Source organism: Podarcis liolepis, assembly GCF_965112155.1.
Source record: "Podarcis liolepis genome assembly, chromosome: 15".
Lineage (NCBI taxonomy): Eukaryota > Metazoa > Chordata > Lepidosauria > Squamata > Lacertidae > Podarcis > Podarcis liolepis.
The window spans coordinates 7,450,840-7,462,499 of record NC_139566.1 but is presented as its reverse complement, the minus strand read 5'-3'; the positions used below and the strand labels follow the sequence as shown (position 1 = coordinate 7,462,499).

The following is an 11,660-nucleotide window of genomic DNA, read 5'->3' as shown; positions in this document are numbered from 1 at the left end:
ACCCATGTCCCTTCTGCAGCCTTAATTCCTCCTAAATATATTTGGAGCATCTGTGGTACCACTTCTCTGTCTAACTTCGTACTCTAAGGATACAACATAATATAAAATGAGGAGCGTTGTGTAACAGATGTGTGGAGCCTTTGGCCCTCTGGATAATGCAGAGCTGCAACTTCCATCGTCCCCAGTCACAATGCCTGAATAGCTCAGTTGGTTAGAGAATGGTGCTGATAACAGAAAGGTTGGAGGTTCACTCCCCGTATTGGACAGCTGAAACTTCCTGCGCTCCAGGCGGTTGAACTAGATGGTCCTTAGAATCCCTTTCTACTCTGCAATTCTATGATGCTATGATAATTTTTACGTTTCCCTTTTGACTAGTATTACACATACTCTATATGTAGCTTTCTTTATCTCTCCCATGCTGGCAAGTAAGTTGTATCGTCAGAATTAATGGAACACCCCACACAGGCCTAATCACCCAAGGAGCCTACAAAGCACAGCTGATGAGGGGCTAGGTTTGGGAGCCTGTATGACATGGGAAGAGTCTCATGGGCCATAAAGAGAAGTCCAGAGGGTCATGTTTGATCATTACACCTGAATTTCTTTCCCCTATACTATATCTAAGAAAACTAGAAGCTACACATACATAGAGAAGCATACATCTAAGTGTCAGGTGACAGACACAGATAGGGATGGGTGATGGTCATACACCTTGCCCAGCAGTTTCTCTGGGGCATCCATCAGCTACTGAAGGAGATGGATATTCAGTGCGGTCCAAAAAAAGGTCCTCCTCCCCAAAACCCAATGAGAAGCAAACACAACAGGGTTTCTTCCCTCTTTCAAATGCAGGCAGGTAAGCTTTAATGAATGAAAAAAAGCAGCGAGTGAAAACACTTGCCTGGTGAGCAAATGTCAAAGGGAACAAAAATATTTTACTCTGAAAGATAACAGCACAAAGCGATTGGCATGAGTTTAGCAGGACAGTTGAGGCATCAAAAAACTTGGGCATCCTTCAGAATAGTTGAACATACAGAGAACCAAAGAAGGAGATATTACTTAATGCCTTTGCAGTTTTTTGTTTTGTACTTTGAGTTAAGTAAAAGCGCAGGAGGAAAAGCTGAGAAGTCAAAGCAGCATATCTGCAATCTAGCACAGAGATGGACACAAGCATCAGGAATGCTGAGCAACCACAGATCCAGTTGTCAGAGTTGTGGATTGAGGGGGCTCAGCAGTGATGACACCCAGGCCTATGACATCAGCAGCCATGAAGGCGTATTAGGAGTTTCCAGGTACCATTTTCTTTTCCAAATTCTTCTGTTGTTGTGGAGACTGACTTTGATCTTAACAGGGAGAACTGCACACCTTGGCAATTCCACGGGGTTGGCACAGACCCAAGTGGCCGTATGAGCTTCCGCCGGAGCCCCCACCGCAGGCGGTGTATCCCCCCCACTATAAGTGGCTCGCAAGTGGCGGCAAGGACTGCTCCTGGGATTACCACACACGCGGGAGGCGGCTGGATGACTACTTCACATGGTGGTAACTGATTGACGCAGCCAACATTGGCTCCAGATGTTATACCAAGGCTACTCGATGACACTCCACCCCCGTAGGATGACAAGCCCCCACAAGGTGAACACAGTGAGCCCAGACCACTGACCGGGTAGCTGACACAAGATGGGGCACAGGATGAGACGCAGCAGGGCTGGCAAGACAGCTTGGAGTGATGGAGCTGGGTCTGAAATGACAAGTGACAGGCAAGAGTTAGTGGAAGAAATCAGTTGAGGAAGGGGATGCTGAAGTCCACCCTTGAAGACTTGTGCAACAATGAGGGATGCTGAAGCAGAGGGGAGAGGCCATGGTAAAAGGGAAATTACAGAGGCTAGTGCTTTGTGGAAGAGCTGGTACCTGCCTTTGTGGATGAGATGCCCTATATTAGGAGTGACCCACATGGTGTCCTCTAGATTTTGTTGGCATGCAACTCCCACCAGCCCCAGCTAATGTTGCCAAAGTCTCAGAATGATCTGACTTGAAGTCCACGATGTTTAGTGGACACTGCATTGGGTACCTCTGCTCTTGACTCTCATTAGGTATCTCTTACAAAAGACACTTTACAAATGGCATAGAATGATGCAATATCTAAGGTATGGAGGGTGCAGGAAAGAATAAAAAGGTGACCACAGCAAATAATCAGATAATAATGAGGGACAGGCCATAGCTCAGTGGTAGAGCATCTTCCTTGCACAAAGGAGGTCACAAGTTCAATCTCTGGCATGTCCTGGTAGGGCTGGGAGAGACTCCTACCTGAAAACCTGGAGAGTTACTGCCCATCCCTTTTCACAGTGCTGACCAAGATGGACCAAGAGCTGGTACCCACCTTTGTGGATGCGAGTCAACCATACCCTTTCCTCTTCCTGTTTTGGGTCACTCAGCCTGCAAACATGTGCAGACCATGCAGGAGTCCCTATTTTCCAGAGACAGTCCCGGATGTACAGAAACCATCCTGGTTTCTGATGTCCCACTTTTCCTTAGGATGTCCCTATTTTCATCTGAGAAATGTTGGAGGCTGTGGAGTTATATTAGCCCCCAAGACAAAGGCATCTGAAGGCATCCCTGTATGGGGACGCTTTCTTAAAATGTTTAATCTTTTATTATGCTTCTGTATATATTTGTATCCTCCTAGAGGGGCTGGGGATACCCAGTCAGACAAGTAGGATTTAGATAGTAAAATTATTACTATTATGGCAATATGTCCCCAGTGCTCCCCCCCCCCCCGAGGATACTCAAGGGTACGTAATACTGGCACACCTCTCTCTCTCTCTCTCTCTCTCTCTCTCTCTCTCTCTCTCTCTCTCTCTCTCGTTAAAAATTGTGGCTCTTACTGTAACAACTTCATGGTGAGTCCTGGCACCTATTTTTACAGAAAGAAAGCAATGGATGTCCCTATTTTCATGGAAAATTTTTTTGGAGGGTATGCAGAATCAGAACTACTCTTAGCGAGGGATGGAGAAAGAAATTTGTTTCAGTTTGCAAATAAAGGCAATTTTACCTAATTTTTACATTCTGAAACAAAACACAAATGGACATAAGAGAGGCCTGCTAGGTCAGGCCAGTTGTATGAAACTGCGAGGAACTAAAGTTATTGGGAAGGTCAGGGAGAGAGAGAGAGAGAGAGAGAGAGAGAGAGAGAGAGAATCTGAGAGGAAACCAAAATGAACAGATTTCATTTGCAGATGACACCAAACTGGGAGGGGTGGCTAACACCCCAGAGGACAGGATCACACTTCAAAACGACCTTGACAGATTAGAGAACTGGGCAAAAACAAACAAGATGAATTTTAACAGGGAGAAATGTAAAGTATTGCACTTGGGCAAAAAAAATGAGAGGCACAAATACAAGATGGGTGACACCTGGCTTGAGAGCAGTACATGTGAAAAGGATCTAGGAGTCTTGGTTGACCACAAACTTGACATGAGCCAACAGTGTGACGCGGCAGCTAAAAAAGCCAATGCAATTCTGGGCTGCATCAATAGGAGTATAGCATCTAGATCAAGGGAAGTAATAGTGCCACTGTATTCTGCTCTGGTCAGACCACACCTGGAGTACTGTGTCCAGTTCTGGGCACCACAATTCAAGAAGGACACTGACAAACTGGAACGTGTCCAGAGGAGGGCAACCAAAATGGTCAAAGGCCTGGAAACGATGCCTTATGAGGAACGGCTAAGGGAGCTGGGCATGTTTAGCCTGGAGAAGAGGAGGTTAAGGGGTGATATGATAGCCATGTTCAAATATATAAAAGGATGTCACATAGAGGAGGGAGAAAGGTTGTTTTCTGCTGCTCCAGAGAAGCGGACACGGAGCAATGGATCCAAACTACAAGAAAGAAGATTCCACCTAAACATTAGGAAGAACTTCCTGACAGTAAGAGCTGTTCGACAGTGGAATTTGCTGCCAAGGAGTGTGGTGGAGTCTCCTACTTTGGAGGTCTTTAAGCAGAGGCTTGACAACCATATGTCAGGAGTGCTCTGATGGTGTTTCCTGCTTGGCAGGGGGTTGGACTCGATGGCCCTTGTAGTCTCTTCCAACTCTATGATTCTATGATTCTATGATTCTAAGATTCCTCCATCCCTTACTGGGATGTGGCTCACACCACTCGACCCAAAATCTGATATTTAGGAACATAAGGAAAACCTGCTGGGTCAGCAAATGGCCCAACACCCTGTTCTCACAATCACCAACTAGCTAGATGCATCTTCAGGAAAACCCAAAAGCAGAACCAGAGCATGAGAGCAACTCTCCCCTCCTGAGGATTCCAGCCATTGGCATTCAGCAGCATTCAGCTTCCAACCATGGGAGCAGAGAATAGCCATCATGGTTGGTGGATTATTTCACCCACACATACAGAATTAGAATGAATGAAAAGTACTTACCAAGAGCAGTAGCAGAAGACAGAGAGAAGGTGCTTGAGTCTGATGAGATCGGTGTCCTGTGCCATGTGCGTTTATCCAGTTTCTTAGAAAAAGGAAGTCACGTCTGAATCACAGCTGAGTATAACCTTTGCTGCACATATCAAAGCTACTTTGGCCTATGTTATTTTCTAAGGCTGCAAGCATATTATAGGGTCTCCTCATATTATCATCGGGTAAATATATTATAACCTCTTGCACCCTCTCATTTCAGATATTATTCTCCTTGGCTGTAGCTAATTCTATTCCAGTCAGATCAACACTGATGTGTCTTTCATTAATTTGTTGTTGTTGTTGTTTAAGGTGGTGGTTTGTGTTCATTGTCTATGTTTCCGGAACCCATAACACACAGGAAGCCCCTTAGCTTCCATTCTCCTTTATGAGGACAATGGGAACTAAATTTGCACTCATTAACAAATATGCATCCAGTGATTTATACTAACTCATAAACCGCTGACCTGCCAATGTCTGCTTGATTCATTGTTTACTTGGAGGAGGACTGACCAGCTGCAGAAGCGCAGAAAGAAAAAAACACCATGGTACATAAGCATCAGCACAACCAGACTCCTTCATCTGCCCCAGCTGCCAAAAATCATGTATCTCCCATATTGGTTCCTACAGTCACAGAAGGCACTGTAACTCTACAATGGTTTGACTTCACCCCCAAAGACGCAGTCTTCCATTATATCCTGAGACAGACTGAGAACAAGAAGTAGACTCTGAATCAGAGGAGACCTATTGAAATCAATGACCATTGCTAACTCCAAACTGTGTGAATGGTCTGCAAATAAAAAATGCTGTTCAAGGCAAACAAGTGTAAAGGAAAGTTTCCTTAGACTCCTGGAAAGCACGACTAAGTGAACTGGACCCAGAACTGTGAGTTGTGAGCACCAAACTCCGCAGAGTATAAAAAAGACGGAAGAAAGCTGTGAAGCATAACTTCTTTCATTTCTAATAGCTACTGCAAGCTAAAACTGAAGCGCTACTGGCCTGAATGAGTGTTACAGCTCTCACTCAGCCATCTAATCTCTACATAGATAACACTCAGACTCCCCACAGAGTCAGACAGGAGAGAAAGAAGCAAAGAGCAGTTTCCTCCCCCTCGTTTCTGAAAACATCATATCAGGAGATTCTTGCAATGGGAGGGGATGAAAATATCCACACACACACACGGACCCAAAGCTGCATGCTCGTTGAAAGAGGATGGCCATCCCAGATAGGAGTGCACCATTCTTCGGTCAAGGGTATCAAGGGAATAGAAGGGGTGCTCTCTCTGTTTCTCTCCCTCTCCCGTAGACCTAGAAAATGGCTAGGGAAAGATTCCATTCCCTCCAGAGAAAGGGGAAAATGCCAGTTCTCTATGAGTGTGTCAGATGTACATTCCAAACCTGATAGTGCGCTTCATTCAGCCAGGAATGATAGGAAGAAGCCCAGAGAGAGTTGCATATTCTGCCTGGGGACATTGTTCTATGATCAGCGCTTTTAACTGGGTGCCTAGTGAAGTACATGACACAGAGGAGTGATAATCATTTCATGTTTAGCCAGCCTCTCTCAGCGTCATCAGACCTTACAGTGCAACATCATTGGGTCCTTAAACACATATTTCAAAGATTTGCAACATGACTGTGAAGAGGTTCTGACATTTGCTGTCACTCCCTGCTTTGCTCAGCAGCTGAGACACCACACACAGCTGAGGAGAGGGAGCCAGAAGTGTGGTAAATAAGGATGCTGAGACTGTCCTCTGTAAATAAGGGCAGCATTTTAGAGCATTGTGGCTGGATCCTGGCAGGAAGAACTTTTCTGGGGGGACTGGGGCATTGTGAAGCTATACTGGCAAAAACCCCAGGATGGTTTAGAGATAAATATGACATAATAGGCATTACTGAAACCTGGTGGGATAAGTCCCACGATTGGAATATAATAATGGGGGGATACAATCTATTTCAGAGAAACAGACCAGACAAGAAAGGAGGAGGAGTGGCGTTATATGTCAGGGATGTGTATACCTGTGAAGAGATCCAAGATTTAGAACCTCAAAGCCAAAGTGAGAGCATTTGGGTCAAAATTAAGGGAGAGAAGAATAACAGAGATCTCATTGTGGGAGTTTACTATAGATCCCCAAGCCAAACGGAGGACATAGATGATGCCTTCCTGGAACAGATGGCCAAGCATGCAAAAGGAAGGGAGATAGTAGTAATGGGGGACTTCAATTACCCGGATATTTGTTGGATGTCAAACTCAGCCAAGAGCTTAAGGTCAAACAGATTCCTCACTGGCCTTGCAGACAACTTCATTGTCCAGAAAGTGGGAGAAGCAACAAGAGGAACATCCATTTTAGATCTGGTCCTAACCAATGTTGATGACCTGGTTAGGGGGGTAGAAGTGGAAGGATCATTAGGCGCGAGTGATCATGCTCTTCTGAAGCTTACTATACAGCGGAAAGGAGCAGCCAAGCATACTAGGACTCAATTTCTTGACTTTAAGAAAGCCGACTTCATAAAACTTAGGGAAGTGCTGGGTGAGATCCCATGGACAATAATACTAAAAGGAAAGGGAGTTCATGATGGCTGGGAGTTTGTTAAGAGGGAGATAGTAAAAGCACAATGTCAGGCAATACCAATGAGACGGAAACATGGAAGGTGCTTAAAGAAGCCAGGGTGGCTATCTAAAGAACTTTTAACTGAGTTAAGATTAAAAAAGGATGTGTACAAAAAATGGAAAAGGGGGGAAACCACCAAAGAGGAATTCAAAGAAATAGCCAGCACGTGTAGACACAAAGTCAGAAAAGCTAAAGCACAGAATGAATTCAGGCTTGCTAGAGAGGTTAAAAGCAACAAAAAAGGCTTCTATGGGTATGTTCGTAGCAAAAGGAAGAACAAAGAAACAGTGGGGTCACTCAGAGGAGAAGATGGTGAAATGCAAACAGGGGACACAGAAAGGGCTGAACTCCTCAATGCCTTCTTTGCCTCAGTCTTCTCCGATAAAGAAAACAATGCCCGACCTGAAGAATTTGGAGCAAATGATTCAGCAAAGGAAACACAGCCCAGAATAACTAAGGAGATAGTACAAGAATACTTGGCTAGTTTAGATGTATTCAAGTCTCCAGGGCCAGATGAACTGCATCCAAGAGTATTAAAAGAACTGGCAGATGTGATCTCAGTACCACTGGCAGTCATCTTTGAGAATTCCTGGAGAACAGGCGAAGTCCCGGCAGACTGGAGGAGGGCAAATGTTGTCCCTATTTTCAAAAAGGGGAAAAGAGAGGACCCAAATAATTACCGCCCAGTCAGTCTGACATCAATACCAGGGAAGATTCTGGAGCAGATCATTAAGCAAACAGTCTGTGAGCACCTAGAAAGGAATGCTGTGATCACCAATAGTCAGCATGGATTTCTGAAAAATAAGTCATGTCAGACTAACCTGATCTCATTTTTTGACAGAATTACAAGCCTGGTAGATGAAGGGAACGCAGTGGATGTAGCCTACCTTGATTTCAGCAAGGCATTTGACAAGGTGCCCCATGATATTCTTGTAAAGAAGCTGGTAAAATGCGGTCTTGACTATGCTACCACTCAGTGGATTTGTAACTGGCTGACTGACTGAACCCAAAGGGTGCTCATCAATGGTTCCTCTTCATCCTGGAGAAGAGTGACTAGTGGGGTGCCACAGGGTTCTGTCTTGGGCCCGGTCTTATTCAACATCTTTATCAACGACTTGGATGATGGACTCAAGGGCATCCTGATCAAATTTGCAGATGACACCAAACTGGGAGGGGTGGCTAACACCCCAGAGGACAGGATCACACTTCAAAACGACCTTGACAGATTAGAGAACGGGGCCAAAACAAACAAGATGAATTTTAACAGGGAGAAATGTAAAGTATTGCACTTGGGCAAAAAAAATGAGAGGCACAAATACAAGATGGGTGACACCTGGCTTGAGAGCAGTACATGTGAAAAGGATCTAGGAGTCTTGGTTGACCACAAACTTGACATGAGCCAACAGTGTGACGCGGCAGCTAAAAAAGCCAATGCAATTCTGGGCTGCATCAATAGGAGTATAGCATCTAGATCAAGGGAAGTAATAGTGCCACTGTATTCTGCTCTGGTCAGACCACACCTGGAGTACTGTGTCCAGTTCTGGGCACCACAATTCAAGAAGGACACTGACAAACTGGAACGTGTCCAGAGGAGGGCAACCAAAATGGTCAAAGGCCTGGAAACGATGCCTTATGAGGAACGGCTAAGGGAGCTGGGCATGTTTAGCCTGGAGAAGAGGAGGTTAAGGGGTGATATGATAGCCATGTTCAAATATATAAAAGGATGTCACATAGAGGAGGGAGAAAGGTTGTTTTCTGCTGCTCCAGAGAAGCGGACACGGAGCAATGGATCCAAACTACAAGAAAGAAGATTCCACCTAAACATTAGGAAGAACTTCCTGACAGTAAGAGCTGTTCGACAGTGGAATTTGCTGCCAAGGAGTGTGGTGGAATCTCCTACTTTGGAGGTCTTTAAGCAGAGGCTTGACAACCATATGTTAGGAGTGCTTTGATGGTGTTTCCTGCTTGGCAGGGGGTTGGACTCGATGGCCCTTGTGGTCTCTTGCAACTCTATGATTCTATGATTCTATGATTCTATGATAAGTAGGGGGATAAGAGAGAAAGTGGAAGAGGAGGAGGAAAAAGAGTCAACCCACAAAAGGAATCTGAGTTGTGTCAGCAATGACAATGTGGATGGGAACACTACGGCATGGGGACTATCAGTACAGAGCTAAAAACCAAGGCACAGGGATTAGAGGAAGAAAAACATAGAGGGTTCAGGCAGAAGGGTTGGAATTGAGGAAAGGCCAGGAAAAATTAAAGAGCAGGTGGCGGAGGCTAATGTGTCCCAGGTATCAGCCTGGCATGCCATTGCGGTTTTGGAAATGTGTCAGAAGGAAATGATTCTCTGTCTTAGATGAATTTCAGAAGAACCAGAGGAAGATATAAGGTCCAAATTGATTAAGGAGTTGCTAAATTAGATAGAGGTACAGGAAGAACTGATGGAAAACTCAATTGATTAAATCTTCTGAATTAAATCAAGCTTTGCAAAGGTGAAAAAGAGTTACCAGGAGACTGTCTGGTAATTTTTAATTTACGCAAAATCAGAGACCAAATAATACAAACAGAGTATCAGAATAGATTACAGATAGGGGAGAAAAATAAAATTATTCTAAAAGAAATTCCCGTCCACCGTCTAAAAAAACCAAGCTAATTCCAATTTTTTGACAGATGCTCTGAGAAATAAGCAAATTCCATATAGATCGGAGTTCCTGAAAGGAGTTTCTTTTAAATATAAAAACAAGAAACAACGATGCAGGGATATATCTGAAGCGCAGAAATTTCATATGAAAAATTTAATATAAGAATTTGAAGAAGGGATGCTCATGACAGGAGCAGAAAGGGGGAAAGAGGAATTACCTGAGGATAGCACTGATAAACAGGAAGAAGAGGAAGAGTAACAAACACATAATTAAAGCAGGAATAATAATAATAATAAATCCCCTTAAATTAAACCAGAATGGCAGATTAAAAATACTAACTTGGAATGAAAATGGCTTAAATAGAAAAATACAAGGAACATTGCAGATGAGAATACTTATTGTTTTTGAAAATAAAACCCCAGAAACCTTGAGATTTTGTTTTTTAAAAATTAGGCATTTTGAAATCTGAAAACAATGGATGTGACCCATATTTGCATTCATTTGTATAATCAGATAATATAAGGGTTGAGACAAGGTGGCATTAGTAATTAAGGATATGTGCTTGCAACAAAGGAATCCATCCAGGGACTATAATAATCTATAATGAAATATAAACTCTTGAATGAGATTACACTCTTCCCCCGCGGGGTTAATCATTGAAAGAAAAATGTTTGTGAGATTTCTAGGCATTTGTGCCAAGTGCCCATTAGGAAAGAGCAATGCTGACTCAAGGCGTGGAAGCCAAAAGCAAACGGTATAAATGCTCCAGACATTTCTGTCTTCCTCACCAGAGTCTTTCAGCTTCCCTTGACTTCGGTTGCTCAGCCTTTCCTGCTGTTGGTAAGTTGTTTTTAAATGAAAGCTTTCATAGGAAAAGGGCACAGAGGCATTTTGTGACTCTGGAGTAGATTCGCTAGGGATTGTGTTTTGAAAACTTTTTTATTGTTTAGTCGTTTAGTCGTGTCCGACTCTACATGACCCCATGGACCAGAGCACGCCAGGCACTTCTGTCTTCCACTGCCTCCCGCAGTTTGGTCAGACTCATGTTTGTAGCTTTGAGAACACTGTCTAACCATCTCATCCTCTGTCGTCCCCTTCTTCTTGGGCCCTCAATCTTTCCCAACATCAGGGGCTTTTCCAGGGAGTCTTCTCTTCTCATGAGGTGGCCAAAGTATTGGAGCCTCAGCTTCACGATCTGTCCTTCCAGTGAGCACTCAGGGATGATTTCCTTAAGAATGGATACGTTTGATCTTCTTGTAGTCCATGGGACTCTCAAGAGTCTCCTCCAGCACCAGAATTCAAAAGCATCAATTCTTCGGCGATCAGCCTTACTTATGGTCCAGCTCTCACTTCCATACATCACTACTGGGAAAACCATGGCTTTTACTATATGGACCTTTGTTGGCAAAGTGATGTCTCTGCTTTTTAAGATGTTGTCTAGGTTTGCCATCGCCTTTCTCCCAAGGAGCAGGAGTCTTTTAATTTCGTGACTGCTGTCACCATCTGCAGTGATCTTTGAAAACTTAAGGAACAGCTAAAGCTATTTTTGGTCATCTGCATACTATCCCTTGCTTATTCCTGTGGGACTAATTGCCATCATTAACAGTCGTCAAAAGGTTTTCCCTACCCATTGAGTCAATCACCCATCTCCTACTACCTTCCTGAGAAATGTCCACCCTATATATCTTCATTCTTCTTTTTTAATAACTCATAACCGAGTAAGATTACCTTCCATAAACATGCTTTTAACAATGAGTCCCTAAGTGACTGTGGAGGCCAATTGGTTTCTGGGCAGGATTTGATCACGGTGTGGATTTGCCAAGGGGGCCTTCCTCTTCACACTTTTCTCCCTTGAGTCCTGAGTTCGAGCGTCTTCAGAGCCCATGACACCTTTGGCAAAGGATGTTCTCCAGCTGGAGCGCACGCAGGCCAGTTGTCAGTGTTTATACTACATTTTT

At 44.0% G+C, this 11,660-nt stretch overlaps 1 long non-coding RNA gene across 1 annotated transcript; it reads right to left on the bottom strand.

Annotated features, from left to right (window-relative positions):
- Positions 1-896: 896 nt before the first annotated feature.
- Positions 897-4,486, bottom strand: LOC310693831. Its single transcript, XR_014519397.1, has 2 exons — positions 4,426-4,486; positions 897-1,732 (listed from the first exon to the last, which is right to left on the bottom strand). It is a non-coding gene; the product is annotated as an uncharacterized lncRNA (long non-coding RNA).
- Positions 4,487-11,660: the final 7,174 nt, after the last annotated feature.